The following is an 18,136-nucleotide window of genomic DNA, read 5'->3' as shown; positions in this document are numbered from 1 at the left end:
CAGCATGATGAGTGGGATAGCTTGTGGGCAAGAGCAAAGGCTCTCCTTCTTAGTCCCTTTGGCAAGTATAGGTGAGGGGGACCAGTACTTATCTCACAGTTGATAGTTGATTGACAGGTCACTCCATGTGAGGGTGGAATTGATCAGCCGCAGTCGCTGTAGGCCCTCATCGTTATTCTATGCCTCTACTCTCTCGGTATAGGATTTACTGATTTGGATGGTGTTGATGCAGCTTCTTGATAGGGTGTCCACCACAATGTTCGCTGTACACTTCAGGTACTCTATAGTACTAAAGTGCTTGGTTACTACAGACAAGTCCCGTTGTTCTCGCGCTGACCATGCGTCTGCTGACTTTGTGAATGGTCCAGCTGCACCACGAACTGTCACCATTCGAATATGTGGACTGCTTTGCAGACTGCGAGGCGCTCCCTGTCAAATATTGAACACTTTTGCTCTGCTACAGTTTTTTCTCTTAAAGGCTGGTGGACAACAACCATCATCAGTGTTCCACTCAAGTACGGCACCCATCGCCAAATTACTCACGTCGGTTGTCAGGGTGAGGCACCAAGGGCTCAAAGGAAATATTGGTGTTTTTTAGATGTTATTGATTCTTTTGCTAAATTGAATGTTTTATCATTATTTTCCCAAAAATTTAATTTCTTTGTATATCCTTTAAGGCGCTCATATATGGGACTCATTACTTTTGCAATGATTGATATGAATCTGTGGTAGTAATTTATTATACCTGAAAATTCTTGCACTGATTTCACTGTTGTTGGTTTTGGAAGTTTGTTATTGTTTTTACTTTTGCTGTCAGAGGTTTAATGCCCTCTGGACTCAATGGGTACACCAGAAAGTCCTTAGTTTTCTTTGACTGTTAACAGTCTTCTTGCACTATTAATCATTTTCTCTCAGTCTTTGGAGTGCCATTTTCACATCTTTGAGGTCTTGACCTTAATTTCAGTATGTCATTAACATATATTATGAAGAATGGAAGGTCCCCAAGCAGGTCATCCATTTTGTTGACCAGTTGTTGTGAATATTCTCTCTCCGTACATTTGGTTTGTTATATCTTTTATATTATGCAGAGGGGTCTGTCCAGTTTTGTTTTCACATTCTTTTGTCAGTAATCTCTGCAAGGGCACCATGTTCCATCTGACTTTGGTACCATGTGTAAGGGTGACGTTATTGGACTGGAGGCTTTCTGGCATATTCCCAGTTCTTCCATCTTGAATACCTTTTTCCTATCAATGAGCTTTACTGGGACCAGTCAACTGAATCGAGAGTGGATTGGTTGGCTTTTGACACCTATGCTTGTTTTGTTGGGTGGTGCTTCAGGTTGTCTTTATTTCTATCCTTTCTTTTGGTGGGATGTCGGGTGTAATGAGATATATTTTTCTTCTTGTAGACTTGCCATTGTTGTACGTCTGCTCAGCTTGTGGGAAGATGATTTCTGCGTTGTTCTTACGATCATCTTTTCAGATGCTCTGTCGATTAGTAGGTCGTGTGCTGTTAGGAAATCTGCTGTGATGAACGACCGGTCTTATTCTTTCCCATTTCCTGCCTTCTGTTCATTGTCAGTGGTGGTCTGCAACAGAGGAGAGGAAATTACCTAGGTAGGCCATTAACTACTTTCTTTATCACCGTGTCCGTTGGAGATCTGATGACTGGGGGCAGCCATTCTTGACATCTTTGTCTTGTTTACCCTCACATATTTTGTGTTAAATTGTTCATTTGACTGAAGATGAACCCAGGGTAGAGTTCGAAAGATTTTACATAGTTTATAAAATTTTACTACCGCTACCATTAATATATTATTAAAGAACATTACTTGTCCCCTCGTAATAGAGATTTCTACCCACCAATGTACAAAATGATAATAATGCACGACAGGTGACATTAGTGGTGAATGAGATGTTTGCATAAAATACGTACGAGAGAATTTGTGTTTTCTCTCGACCCCGAGACGTTTATGCCATGTTGCTCATCATGGGAGAAAGCAGATTTTGATCGTTGGCCTGCCACATCGGGGCTACACATTTCTAGGAAATTGCTTCATATTGAGATTGATTTTACTTAGGTTGATAAAAACAAGTAAAAATGCCAGTGTTGGCTTCAGCAACGGCCCATAAAACTCTTAGCCGTGGCGATGAAACTCGGCCACAGTACGATGGTGGCCTGTGTTGTTCGTACCTGTTCATAAGTTTGATGATTGTAGGGGGGTTGATGATCAACATACCAATCTGCAGCTCTCTCTAGCCTCAGTAGCTTTTATGATCTGAGGGCAGGCGGACAGACAAAGATGGTACAATAGTTTCATTTCACAGAAAACTGAAAAGCAGATAGCAGCTACGCGAGATGAATATCAATCATATTGCATATTTTAAAAGATTCTTTAAGTATGAAAGTGACGTTTTGAACAGTGACAACAAACCTAAAAACAAAATTTCATAACCTCGCAAATGCCATCGACGTTTGTATAATTTTATACATGGTATAAATTATTATCCTTGAAATATAAAGTAAAAAATATTTTAACTCTTATCCCAAAATTTGACATCAAAACAAAATTTCAATTCGAATTGCAAATTATAATTAACATTAGCTTTGGGGAAAGATTTCCCTGGAACTCTTCCTACTTTATAAAAGCAATTTTTTCCCCTTTGATTACTAGAAATGTTTCGGGGGTTCCACGTGATTGCCCAAAAAGCCACCGCTTTAAACTTAATGAATATTGAATGAAAAGAAAGCCAGGCCCTTTTAAAGCATTAAATGAGAGAGAGAGAGAGAGAGAGAGAGAGAGAGAGAGAGAGAGAGAGAGAGAGAGAGAGAGCTTTTTTTTTATTTCAGTAAGAAAATATAGTGAAAATAAGAGTATACTTTAGAGTTTTTATTTATGAGTATACAATCAAAATCAAATGTCAAAAAAACTTCATCAAAATTAGCTAATAAACCTTTTTGCTATCAGGGATGAACTGTATGATAAAATCTCAATTTACTGATAGCAGTTAACCTGCTCTGACAATATTTATATCTCTTTATTCTAATTTACTCTAAGGTCTTCCAATCTATGGTTATTTAGAAATGATCGACGATTGCCAGTAAGAATAAATTATAATTTTCGAAACATCTTTCATTCCATGCTCTTCTCCTTCTGAAACATAAGTGATCAGTTGCACCTGTGAGATTTGGTTCTTACGGTAAACTAGTTTTGTTATTCATGGCCTTCTTTAATATTTTTCGAACTTTTCATGATATAGTCACCCAAAATATATCACAATATATGACTCTAGCTCCCTCTCTCTCCATTGTTAATATAATTATCTTTCCTTCCTAGAAACCATTATATTCACTCTAAAATATTTAATTAATCTATTATTTCTCCGTTCTACCTATATCAAAATTATTCATTTTGTCTTCAATATTGGCACCCCTCTTGATTTGAGACTGCCTTGACGGAGTTACGCATTTCCAACCTATGGTTGAAAATGCGTAGCGGGCAAGAGGGCTTTCGAACTGGGAGAATTATCTCCTAGTTTGAATCTAAATGTCTCAATTTTTCTCTTACTTGATCATCTTCCAATCTCTTACTTTCTTTCGCTCTGTTACTCCCCCTAGCTGTCCTCCTTCTCTTCACTAAAACCCTCGTGTAGGTTGGGAAGGAGCTGGGTCTCTGAACTTAGGCTTTACCTTGATCCAAATGGCAGGGACTATAGCGGTTTGGTCCGCCGCTCGATTATGTTTAGACCCTGAGGATATTGATGTGATTCCACATCAATATTTATTGGGGCGGGACTACATGTGGGGACTTGCCTACGGAATCCGGGGAGGTATAGTCTCCACGGTAGGACTCTCGGCAATTTATCCGGATTGCCCTCTAAAATAACATGAGTGGGGATGATTGCATACTAACTATGCCCTCGGTCCTATCAAGCGGGTTCTGCTTACACTTGAGCCAGTCATGTTATGTTAGAGCCATCCCTTCGGGGTAGGGTAGGGAGTGGACATATGGGAGTTGGTCTCTGCTGTGTGTCTTTGGTGAGGGGGAAGTCTTTGAGAGGAGGCCCAGTTTTTACCATGGCTTGCAGTTGGTTTCTCTGTAATTTAAAAAAAAAAAAAAAACGAAAAATGGAATATGACTCTGGATCTCAGTCCCCCGGAAAATGTGACCCCATGACACTAGAGACGACTTCGGCTTGTTTAAATAAGGAAAGCTCTGTTGACAACCTCGGCAATAAAAAGGATTCCTCCAACAATACTTCTCTGACCAATGTTGTTAAAGACAATTTATCGGCACTGGTGGAAAATAATTCTAGTAGTAACAGTAATACTTTACTCTCTGGTTCTGGCTCATTACCAGATACAACAAAAAATCTGAAAATTCTCCACTTAAAAAACATACCAATTGGTTGTAGCTATGACATAATTCATGAAGCCTTCTGTAGATTTGGGGCAATCAAAGAAATTTTAATGGAGCTTAATGGTAGTAAAGGATTTTGGGAAGCTTGGGTATCATTTTCAAGTTTTGAGATTGCTTTAGAAGCAAATAAAAATTTAGAGAGCATAAGAATTGACAATTGTTTGATTTCTGGGGCTCTATGTGATAAAGCACCAAGACACCTAGAGGTATATAAACCAGAAGAATGGTTGGAAAAAGAAATAGAGCATGGACTTCCAGAAGTAAGAACCCCCAAGCCCCCAACATGGATAATTGCAACTGGGAAGATAGAAAATTATAACTATATAAGATGAGTAAATTTATACAAAAAAAAGTTGTTTAATTAAAAGTAAGGATATTAGTAGATACGGTAAGCAATCTGTTTTGATTAATGCAAAATCAGATACTCAAGCTCACATGCTTTGTGGCATGAAGATTGCAGAAATTGATCCTATTAAGGATATTAAACCACATATGAGCTTCAGCTATGGTAGAGGAGTAGTTTTTGATAAAGATCTATATGAATTTTCAGAACCAGAAATTCTGGACATGTGCCCTGATAATGTTTGGAAAGTAAGTAAGATCCCTCAAACAAGTATGGTAGTTTTAACATTTGAAACCCCTGTCATACCAGATCATATAATTATGAGAATGAAAAAGTACGTGTTCGAGAATATAAACCTAGGCCTTTACAATGCTTTAATTGTTTCAAGTACGGTCACCCTTCCCGGTACTGCAATAATACGAAGATCTGTATTAACTGTTCTTCGTTAGAACATGGCCAATGCAACAGAGATACAACCTGTGCAAACTGTAAAGATCATCATAAATCAAATGATAAAATTTGTAGAGAATACAAGAAAGAAGAAGCTGCCATCTTGAAAGCAAATGCTGAACATATTAGTGTAGGTTATGCAAAGCATTTACTCAATCGACAACTTAATTTTGCTCAAGCGGTTAAGATGCCACCAAAAGATTATAATCCACTACCCCTTACTACCACAGGGGACCAGTGGTAGCACCTGGCCCGTCAGGTGCATCTCCCTTAGTGGTAGTAGCCCAGCCATCTGGGTCAAGTGCCCAGCTTATAAAAGCCAGAGCACAAACCTCCAGAGAGGTCAAGACTGTTTCCACCACACCAAAAGTAGTGTCACCGATAGGAGCATCTCTCCTAGAGGTAGTAGCCCAGCCATCTGGGCCAAGTGCTCGAACTGTTGAAGTTCTAGCACAATCCTCCAAGGAAGCCAATGTGGCTTCCACCACCTCAAATGTATTGTCTCAGGCAGAATCTCTACCTGATTTGATGAGATTAGAAAACAAGATCTTCCAAAGAGGAAAAGGTCCCCATCCTCCTCACCTTCATCCAAATCAGGTAAGTGCCCTACTGCTCATGATCCCAAGGTTGACTTGTATAAAGATCACAGAAAGAAAGAAAAGAAGAGCGGTGGCCTAGTAAAGCCTTCCATCTCCAGGCCTTACATGGCTTCATCTGAAAAGTCCCAAAAGACAAATGAGACAAAGAAAAATAATAACAAAAGATAATGTCTATTATCCAGTGGAATTGCAGAGGTCTAAGTACTAGCATTGAGCAAATAAAACTTTAACCAGGGACTTGGACACGAAGGTAATTTGTCTACAGGAAACCAAGATCAGTGACAACCATTTAATCCTGGACTCAATTATCATTTTTGTAGATCCCCTCCTTTGCAAGGTGCAAGAGCTCAAGGTGGTACAGGTTTTATTATTCACAAATCTGTAAAATTTGAAACAATCCCACTCAATACACCTCTACAGGCATGTGCAGTTAGAACTCATATCGGAAAAAAAATTACTTTATGCTCGCTATATATTGAACCATCTTTAGAACTTTTCCTCTTAGATCATGCTGGGAATCCAAGAAGGCTTAGCCTTTCTGACCTCCAAGACCTGATCAATCAGCTTCCTGCCCCTTTTATTTTGATGGGTGATTTTAATGCAAAGCATACTTTATGGGTGGAAATGTATGCGATAGATGGGGTAATCTTGTTGAAGAATTAATCGACAACAATGATGTAATACTAATGAATGATGGTTCTCCAACTAGGTATGATGTATTCCACAACTCTACATCAGCCATTGATTTGTCAATCTGTTCCTCATCCATTCGATTGGACTACCTTTGGTCAGTAAATGAACACCTACATGGCAGTGACCATTGGCCAATAATGTTAAAATATGTCCATAATCTTCTTTCTCAGTGTCCACCAAAATGGAAGATAGGCGAGGCAGACTGGGCAGCTTATGAAAAGTGTTCACACACCGATAAAGAGTATGATGAATTTACATCTCCAGTGCATGCCTATCAACATCTTGAAAATATTATTGATGATAATGCTAGCAAGTTTATACCTAAAACATGCGGTTTACCTCATCGCTCTGTAGTTCCTTGGTGGAGTAAAGAATGTGCCAACGCAAGAAAAGTGACCCGAACTTGCTTCAGAAGATACTTGAGAAAAACTATGTAGCAGATAGAATAGCGTACCTCAGAGCCTGTGCCAAACAAAAAAGAACTTTTAAAAAAGCAAAGAGAGCATCTTGGAAGAAATATATATCTAATATTAATACCAAAACTCCTTCAAAGGAAATATGGGACAAGATTAGAAAACTTCAAGGCAAATTCGTCCCTAAGCCTCTACCAATATTAAGGGAAAATAATAGATATATATCTGACCCCAAAGATGTAGCAGAGGTTCTTGCAAAGCACTTTGCCCATGTATCAAGTGCTGACAACTATTCCCCAGCATTTCAACAAATTAGAGCATCAACATCTGTTGTTCCTCCTGCTTCTTCAAATACTGAAGCTTTTAACCTGCCTTTTAGTATGGAAGAGATGCAAAATGCTATCTCTAGCTCTTCTTTAACTGCCCCAGGTGAGGATGGCATCCGGTATGAAATGATATCACATCTTCCAGTGGATACCAAGGAATTTTTATTAGAAACCTTTAATGGACTATGGGCTTCCCATACATCTCCTGATTCCTGGCATACATCAATTGTAATTCCAGGCCACAAGTCTGGTAAAGACCCAGAACTGCCATCTAGTTATAGGCCCATATCCTTGACCAGTTGCATATGCAAATTATTTGAGAGAATGATCAACAACAGACTTGTGTGGTATCTAGAATCAAAAAATCTTTTATCTAACAGGCAGTTTTGGTTTTAGGAAGAACCGAAGTACTCTAGACCCTTTGCTGATGTTATCAAGGGAAATTTCAAATGCCTTTTCTAACCAAAACCAGGTGGTGGGTGTCTTTTTTGACCTCGAAAAAGCATATGACACGACCTGGAGGGGTGGTATTTTAAAGCAATTGGCCTCGTGGGGTATTGGAGGACATATGTTCTCTTTTATTGAAGAATTTTTATCAAACCGCTCAATTAAAGTGAGAGTAGGGTCAGAACTATCTTCATCCTACATGCAAGAAGAAGGTGTCCCCCAAGGCAGCGTATTGAGTGTGACCTTATTTGCTGTTGCTATTAATAGTCTCATGAGTCACATACCTCCTGGCATACAAGGATCACTATTTGTCGATGACTTTGCAATTTACTGTAGTGGATCATCTGCACTACAAGCATGCCAAAATCTTCAAATTGCAATAAATGCTGCATCCACATGGGCAAATTCTCGTGGATTCATGTTTTCACCTCAGAAGACCAAAGCCATTCGCTTTACTCGTACTCGTAAAAGGGAAGAGATCCCCACCCTTTTCTTAAATGATTGTATTTTTGCCTTATGAGGATAATATCAAGTTTCTTGGAGTCATTTTCGACAAGAAAATGACATTTGGTCCCCATATAAATGACCTATCTATCAGGGTTAAGAAGTCACTGAACATTCTGAAAGTTGTATCGCATTTTGATTGGGGTGCTGATAGAACAACTTTGCTTAGAATTTATACATCTTTGTGTCTGAGCAAGTTAGACTATGCATGCCAAATATATGGGTCAGCTGCAAAGACTTTACTTGGAAAACTTGATATTGTTCACAATGCTGGGCTTCGCATCTGCACAGGTGCTTACAGAACATCTCCCATTGACAGTCTCTATGTGGATTCTGGCATACCTCCCCTTTCCATTCGCAGAGAGGAGTTGAGTTTGAGGTATTTAGCTAGGTCCCTTGCGGTGAGAAACAATCCTAACTATAAATATGTTAGGGCGCCTTTAGATCGGGCTCCTAACAGATCCGAGTGCCCAAAGCCTTTGGAAGTACAGCTGAAAAATGATGCTAGAGAAGTAGGCTTGTTAACAGCACAGATAGCAGAGGTGGGATATCCCAAGTCTCCCCCTTGGTGTAATCCACCTGTTAAAGTATGTTTTACGGCAGGAGGGAAAAAATACCTTACCTAGTAGGGTAATGAAAAGTGAGTTTTTTAAATCATGCTGCTCAACATCATGGGAAACCTGTTTTTACAGATGGCTCCAAATCGGCTGCAGGAGTTGGAAGTGCAGCTGTGGTGGGGGATATTGTTATTAGAAGGAAACTCCCATCCTCTTGTTCAATATTTACTGCTGAGCTGTACGCAATAATTCTCGCAGTCCAACATATTTTTAAAAATGGCAACCAAAATAGTTTTTATACAATTTGTACGGATTCCAATAGCGTTTTATTCCCATTAAAACAAATTATGCCAGGCCATCATCTAGTACAAGAGGTGCAGGACTGGTTAGTACTTCTGCAATCTAGGAAGAGTATCAGTGTTCACTTCTGTTGGGTCCCTGCCCATGTTGGGGTGGATGGAAATGAACAAGTAGATAAGGCAGCAAAGGAAGCTTCAGGGCTAAGTAATCCATCCCCCTTGAGTATTCCTTACAAAGATCTTAAAGTGAGATTCATCTTTACTGTAAAAATAAGTGGCAGGCTCGATGGTCTGTAAAACTGACCCCAAACCAATACAAAATTGAAACCAAATCCACCCATTGGTGGATATAAAATGGTTTTCGTCATCTTGTAATGCGGGGGGTTTCTCTCTTTTTTCTCTTTTCTTTTGGGCCTACAAGTAGGAGGGATACCATTATTTTAACTAGGCTGCGTATTGGCCATACACATGCAACGCACAATTATTTAATGAAGAGTGGGGAAGGGAGACAGGCCCCTCACTGTAATACCTGTCAAGTGACAATGGATGTTAAGCATATTTTAGTTGATTGTCCTGTTTTTAATCTTCAGAGGAGGACACATTTACTCCAGGACAAACCTTTGAGAGATATACTGGGGGAAAACTGTAATACCCTGAACTTGAGAAAATTTATACAAAGTATTGGGTTATATTACGAGCTATAATTGATTTTATTAATTTATTTATTTATTTTACCCTTTTAATCCCTATTTATTTCACATCTAGATTTTATTGTATGAAAGTGTTGCGATTGATATTAAAGGTTAAAATGGTACTAAATGGTGTGAGTATACAGATATTATGATTGAATGAATTTTGTTATATAGCGCTGAATGGCCTTTGATGCCCCAGTGCTTGGCTTAATGCCTAAATCCTATATTCAATTCAATTCAATTCAATATTGGCACATTACACATTCTCATTAAATGAAACCTTCATTCATATCTAGATATTCCTTTGAGATTGTGACTTCTAATTCCAGGAATTTCATGACCTTCCTAAACGAAGATATTATTGGAAAAAAACTGTATTTAATATATATTATTCCAGCAGGTAGACAACTAAGTTGGTTGGTAGAGGAAAAATTCATACTAAAATATAAGTTTTATTTCCTCCTTTCTGGAAAACGATGAATTAATAAGGTGTCTTCCTTAATTGTTTTGATGTTCCCAACCCACTACCAAGATTTCCTGAGTGCAAAGAGTTACCTTCAATAGAAAATGTGCCAAAAATAAGCTTGAATACAAAACACAAATAAACCCGAAAAAAAACATGAAGGAAAAACTATGCAACAACGTGTGCAGTTTCACTGTTACTAAACACGTTGTCGCATAGTTTTTCCTTTATGTTTTTGCGGATTTATTTGTGTTTTGTATTCAAGCTTATTTTTGGCACATTTTCTATTGAAGGTAACTTTTTTGCACTCAGGAAATCTTGGTAAACAGTGGGGTGGGAACATCAAAACAATTAAGGAAGACACCATATTAATTCACTGTGTTCTAGAAAATAGGAAATAAAATTTATATTTTAGCATAGCGACTTTTTATTATCCCAACCAACTTAGTTGTCTACCTGTTGGAATAATATATATTAAATAAAACATTTTTCCAAGACTTTCGTCGTTCAGGAAAGGTCATGAAATCCCTGGAATTAGAAGATACAACCTCAAAGGAATATCAAGACATGAGTGAAGGTTTCAGTGTGGAATGTGCCAATATTGCCAAATCTGACATTTCAATAAAGGACAATAATTAGATATATGGTCATATTTTTTTTATATTTAGGTTCAAATGCATCCACAAGTTTGGATATACTTTGATCATACCTGGAAACAAACTTCAAGTTTTAAAATTATATTTGTTCTGGCGTTTGGCGGACTTCAGCAACTTAAATAAAGGACGGTTGGCAATCCTGTAACAGGGAGCTGTCTCAACACACAAAACAATACTGAATAAAACATTGTTTAACTCAAAGGTTACAATATATTATATTTCACCCACTTGAAGTAACCAAATGGAAAAACTCAAGAATTTCTTAAGGCTAACTGCTAAGACACCGAAGTAAAATTATGCAAAACGTTGAGCATGTTAAGAGTAAATAATTACATTGAGATGATTGGTATCATTAATGACCAACCTCAAATCATATTTGGTCCAGGACTGGGTCGACGGCTTTATTTTCTCCAAGTTAAAAAACAATGTTTTCATAGGCAATTAAGGAAAACAGCATATCCAGTTTGAAAAATTGCGTGCAGTCGTAAAAATGCCACCCAGTATGAGAGCTCAGGTATCTTGACGTTTACTCTCTCAACGTGCCTCACTCCCCTCCAATAATTCTTGCCTGCCTTACGCTGTAACTTTTTTATTTACATCAGCAACACCTAAACAACCGTAGTATGGCTGTTTTACTATGAGTAGCAAAACAAGCAAACAGTATCCATTTCCTTATTAATTCCCATGGAATGGGAGGAAACCAATTCAGATGAAATAAGATTGTCAAATACCAATCATAAACTTATGAATAAACTACAGCTTCCTCGCATTCAATCATAAGAAACATATAAATCGTAAAAACATATTTCCTAACATTCCCCCGACAAGGTTCAACAAACTTAAAAAAAAATGTTGAAAAGAAAAAGAAAACACAAATGCAGACATGAAAAATAACCAAAAGAAAATTAATCTCTACCAATGTACACATATAATTATAAGTATTTACAAGATCAACAAGACCTCAAGATTTAATCATCAGACCAAATTCTTTGGTCTTTTTGATAGATGCCAAAGCAGCCTTCCTAGTACTTTTGGGCCTAACTGATGATTTAGTGCTAAGTCTTGGGAGGGTCACCTGCTAAGTCTTTTGTATCTTCCGAGGAATTTTCAAATGACAATAAAGGAATCAAGCAACTCACATGTCTTTCAGTCAATTCTAGTGTTCTACCCTTCATGCCAACCACACCAGTTGTCTCTCCCTCAGTATTGGTGATTATCTGCTTAACAATTCCCATTGGAAAGTTTACAGGTTTAACATTATCATCTTTTATAAGCAATGTATATCACCAACAACTATTTTATCATGATCGTGGGGTTTATATCTGTCTTTGGTGTCTATTGCCTGACTTAACAAAGTAGACATAAATTCACCTTGATATAAATCAAACAGTCGATATCTAACTTTTCTGAGTTTGGCATATTTATCTTTCAACATATCAGATGGGACTTATGGTCTGAATATTCCTCTAACTAGGGCAAGGGTAGTAATTCTGGAATCAAATTGACAGGTCACAATTTCATAACCTCTAAGGTTCTGATCTCTCAAAGATTCTTTAAAAGCAATGGGTCTCTTATTAACCAAGCTTCTAACTTGACATATCAAAAATTCAAAAATTCTAACTTCAAGAATATTAGTCATCTCTAACTTCATGAATAATACTACCAATGCTATTTATCATCTGTTTTGTCCTTTTTACTGCAGTTTCAACAAGGGAGCCAAGGGAACTACACCCTTTAAAGTAACTCTCAAACTTGATCGTATTAATGTCATTCTCCTTAAATTACTCATCAGTCTGAGGATCGCTAAGAAAATCAGTTATTTTATTGCCAGCAGCTACTATCTGAGTCCCCAAATCACTAATAACTAGCTGGGGTAATCCAAACTCAAATGCATGAATCCTAAATGCCCTTAAAAATTCTGGTACGTTTGCAAGTAATGCAAGAGCTAACAGATTTTTTACAACAGAAAATATGTTGGCCATGTAATAATGTTTTCTCAATAAATTCAACACCCAAGAATATCCTGCATGTCCCAACTTTATGTGAGCATCCCTGACACTCAATTAAGTTAATTAACTGTCTTTAGGTAGTAACACTGGGAAGAGCACCCTGTGAGAATTAGGTCTATCAAATTTCTCATGTACTCTCAAAACATTATTCTTGTCAGGGTAGATATTCAGCTGAGAAACTAAGTCAGTGATATCCTTCCTAGGAAATCAAGAGCTTCTGTTCTTTGTCCATAATTTGTTGCAATGCCAGTTCATAAAATTTAAACTTGTGGGCTTTATATCTAAAGATGAATCAACAGAATCAATTCTAGAAAATGCAGTATTCCATTTATTCACTACCATTAAAACTTTAGCATGCACTTTTACTAGTTGAGTCAAGTTAGAAAATCTGTCCACTGGAATCAAATGATTTGTTACTAGGTTTTCTGCTACTTGGTTAACAGAAACACCAAACTCTTGAACAAACCAGCTAGGTATTCTAAACTTAGCACTTCTTCCTGAACCTTTGTTTCTTCAAATTGCCCATCATTTGGACCAAAGCAATAATTAGTACAGGACAAGGCCTTACTGGAAACCGAACGAGTAATACAATTCGCAGGATTGTCGATTCCTAGAATATCTTTAAACATTATTGGTATCTGCTCACATATCCTCTATATGTGTTCGAGACTATTGTTAACAAATAAAGTTCTCTTATTTATTTTATCCAATTTGACAGCACTAGAAAAACGACAGGGCTATCTGAAAATAGGTGTAAATCTGCTATATTAATCTTGGATGTACAAAACTGCCCAGTAAGTTCATCATAAAGACTTTAGCACTTCACAACCCAAAATAAGTGCTTGAAGCTCTAGAGAGGGTACAGACTTCACTTTCAGTGATGAATTAACAAACTTATTCTTAGCCATAAGAAAACTCCTTTTGCTTGACACAACCTCTCTAGTGTAAATAACAATTCCATATATCTCAGTTCGTGCATCAACATAGCATTCTAAAATGTACTCAGAATCCCTTTCACCAACAAAATGATAAAATTTAATGGGTAGTGAAGAATTTACCTGATTTACAATACATTTCCATTCTTTAAGTTGTTGTCCATGACAGATTTCATCCCAGCCCAATTCGTTATTCATCTGCAAATTGTGCAACTCCTTTTTGTATGAGCATTAGGATCTAACTTTACCGGCAATGTATATATCTGAGCAGAATCCCTTGCCCATTGAAGACTCAACAGCTTTACCTCATGAGGAGTTTGACCTGATCCTTCCCTGCCAATAACTTCTTGCAATAAGGGATCATTTGTAACAAACTGTTATAAGGGAAACGTATATTTCTAAAAAATGAAAGGCAAAACTTTGTAAACTTCATACAACTTTTCCAATCAACTGCAAGTATATGTGTCATTATCCATATACAACAGCTGATACAAAAGCCTCTTAACATTCTTATATGCTACCAACGTAAAGTCATATTTCAACAGATTTCTGTATCAAAAAAATTGCAACTTGCTTTGATCTTCCTCAGTTAAAACAACTTGATTAAAAGCCTTTCTGATGTCATAGTAGAGCAACTTAGAGCCAAACCTAAAATTCCTACATGCAGTACTTAACTTCTGATTCAAACTAGGACTAGGGTGTATGGCTTGATTATGAGTAACAGTCAGAGGTCTACCTTCTACACTTTCACCTAAGTTTGACATGAACACAATTCAACACTTTGTGGTTTCCTTATGAGGTCTAAAGATTGGCATGTGAGCTAGAAATTCAAGGAATTTCTCCACATTTGGAATTCTTTCAATTATGCCCAGTTCTATTTGTTCTTGAATAGCATCATCAACCATACTTAGGTGTTCAGGGTTTCTTTTCAACTTTTTAAAATTAGAAGCTAGTATTCCCTTACACAAATTGATGTTTTGCCCCAACAAATAAGTGAGATGTCCTGTTGTTCCACATTAATGGTATGGTTAGGCGACCCTCATCATTTACTCTAATATTCGACAAGGTGTTCTTAACCAGTTCGTTATTTAACTCCGAATATTCCTCATTGGGCATATTCTCATAGTTGACTTTTTGGGTTATTGATTTTGGTATGGATAGTGATTATTTGTGCAGTGGTCTTTTGTTGTATTGTTATTGAATTGTTGTGTGGTTGTTATCCTTGTTCGGTTGTTTGTGTGTTGTGTTACGTTGGCTAGCCTAGCCTAGCCTAGCCTAGCTATATGTCCAGCAGACAGCGGCGCAGCTCCTCACCCTGAGTCTGAGGTGAGTACATGCTTTTGTGTTTTGAGTTTTTTATTTTTTAGCTTGTGTAAACCTGCCACAATACCACACAAATAATCCCACGGTCAAGTCTCAGGGCAAGTTCAGATTTAAAAGTTTTTTATTTAAAAGTAAACGTGGGTAAAGCCATATCACCCATACAACTGGTCACTCAATGATCCTCCAATCAAAGTTCTGCCATTCTTAACCTGCACAAGACTATCATTGTCAACTTTTGATCTGGCACCTATTTTCGATTCTACTCTGTTGACAATTTTTACCTTTAGCTCTTTGATATACAAATAAAAAAATGCTATTCATTACATTATGAAATCTAAAAAAAAAGAAGAAGAGTTATTTGCCAAGTGACCTAGTCCACAACACTTTAAAAATATACCCAGTTCTATAATGAGTTTCAGTTTCTTCCCAGGAGTCTTGCAAACTTCACATTCTGAAACTTTTTGCAAGGGATAATCACTATTACAACACAATAAACAACCCCTTTGTATGTTGTTCTTTTTAACAGTGATTGCTAGATTAGAAGAGCTCAACTTCTCAAAATTTGCCTTAGCAATAGTTTTTCAATGAGCTTTGGAATCCTGCAGATACCTTTCTGAAGCTGCAAAGAAGTGCTCATGTAGGGCTTCTAAACTAGGTCCGACATTATTAGTGATACTAATCAAGTGCTGTTTAAAAGTCTCATTTAAGCCTCCCCACAAATACTGAGCAAAGTCATCATCATTCATCTTTAACAACTTGATATTTTCTATTAATGATCTTACCCTGCCAATATATGAAAAAGGATCATCTGATGACTTTAGTTCAAGCTCGGAAAACATCCTTACAGTAGTAAATTTCTGTAAATCAGTGAAAGTAAATGCAGAAATTGATAAATTCTTTGCATTCTCATAGGACTGACTACGAATCAATCATATATTCTGCTCTCCCATGCACATGTTATTTTAAAAGCATAATTTTACCTCTATTGGAAAACTGTTGTTGCTCCCTAACAGATGCAAACTCCTGAAAAAACCTATTTTTATTTTCATCTAGGGTAATGTTAAAAGTGGGCAAAGGAATAACAGAATTTTGCAATAGACTTCTAGAACTGCTATCACTTGCAACATTTGGTTTATCATCCAGAATAGCTAACATTTCGGTAAAATGCTTCTTCATTCATACTTTCAGACCATTTAGCATCTCTAATTTTGTGATCATAATCCTTCACTACTAGTAAAATGCCTTTTAATTTTTCTCTTTTTCAATTCTTAGCACCCTAGACTGGCTACTAAAACTGTCCTTACTACATATTGTTTTGTAAAGCTACCATGCACGTAATTTCGAGCATTAACTAACACTCCCAATGAAATCATGTTTTCAAATTCAAGAATGACAGAACATAAAAATAAATGAAAACAGTAAAGCACTAAAATTTCCTGTACAACTCAAGAGTGCTCTATCCAAAAAGACAACCCAGCCTTAGCCAATTCGGTAAGTTTCTCAAGTCCTTTGGTATTCAAATGAACTTCATTGGCAAACAGCACCTTATTGTCTTGTTGGGATTTTCCATAAACTCTAAATAAAAAATCCTAGCACTTGAGCTTATAAATAAACCTATTTAAGTATTTTCGCTGATAATGGTAATCTATTCCGGTAGACCACTAATATCTGTTACAGCACAATAATAACTTTGCTCAATTTGACTAGCAATAATCTTAATAAACCTAGGCAACCAGCCACGTAACTTCTGGTAAAATTCAGAACAAAGCTGTTTTACAATCTCTAAGCTTATTCGAATACAAATATCATTACCACCTTGGGAAACAAAAACAAAATCTGTGTCATATATCTCCAACTCTGAAATAAATCTATCATTTGCATCCAGGGATCTAAACTTAATCCCACTATAAAAATTCACACTGAAAATCAATAACATTAACTTACAAATTAGAGGGAAAAACTCTTTGCAAATGCTTAACATAAGAGTGACCTACTAGTGCTAACTTCATACTGGAGTTATGCAGTAGTGCACGACATCAACTAACATTATCACCAAAACTAACCAACTGAGCAGAGCCCCATGTTGGGAGCTTTCTTGGAAAATATTTTTATTTAATATATATTATTCCAACAGGTAGACAACTAAGTTGGTTAGGATAAGAAAAATTCACCATACTAAAATATGAATTTTATTATTTCCTCATTTCTAGAACATGATGAATTAATATGGTGTCTTTCTTAATTGTTTTGATGTTCTCAGCCCACTGTTTAGCAAGATTTTCTGAGAGTGCAAAAAAGCTACCTTCATTAGAGAATGTACCAAAATAAGTTGGTATACCAAACACAAATAAATCCAAAAAAACATAGAGGAAAAACTATGCAACAACGTGTGCAGTAACAGAGCGCTGTCTCAACACACAAAACAATACTGAAAGGCAACAAATATTGTATTCCGCCCATTTGAAGTAACCAAATTGATAAACTCAAGTATTTCTTAAGGCTAACTGCTAAGACACTGAAGTAAAATTATTCAAAACATTGAGCATGTTAAGAGTACATGATTACATTGAGATGATTGGTATCATTAATGACCAACCTCATAAATCATCCTTGGTGCTTCTTGGTTTATCTCGAATGGTGATAGTCAGCAACTGTAGCTTCTGTCAGGGCGGCGCCGATGGCTTTATTCCTCAATGTTAGGCAATTAAGGGAAACAGCATATCCAGTTTGAAAAACAGCATGCAGTCGTAAAAAAGCCACCCAGTATGAGAGCTCAGGTATCTTGACGTTTACTCTTTCAATGTGCCTCACTCCACTGCTATAATTCTTGCCTACCTTGTGCCGTAACTCTTTTATTTACATCAGCAACATCCAAACAACCGCAGTATGGCAGTTTTCCTATGAATAGCAAAACTAGCAAACAGTAGCCGTTTCCTTCTTAATTCCCATGGAATGGGAGGAGAGCAATTTAGATGAAATACGGTTGTCAAATGCCGATAATAAACTT

Source organism: Macrobrachium nipponense, chromosome 27, assembly GCF_015104395.2.
Source record: "Macrobrachium nipponense isolate FS-2020 chromosome 27, ASM1510439v2, whole genome shotgun sequence".
NCBI lineage: Eukaryota > Metazoa > Arthropoda > Malacostraca > Decapoda > Palaemonidae > Macrobrachium > Macrobrachium nipponense.
This window is presented reverse-complemented; position numbering follows the sequence as displayed.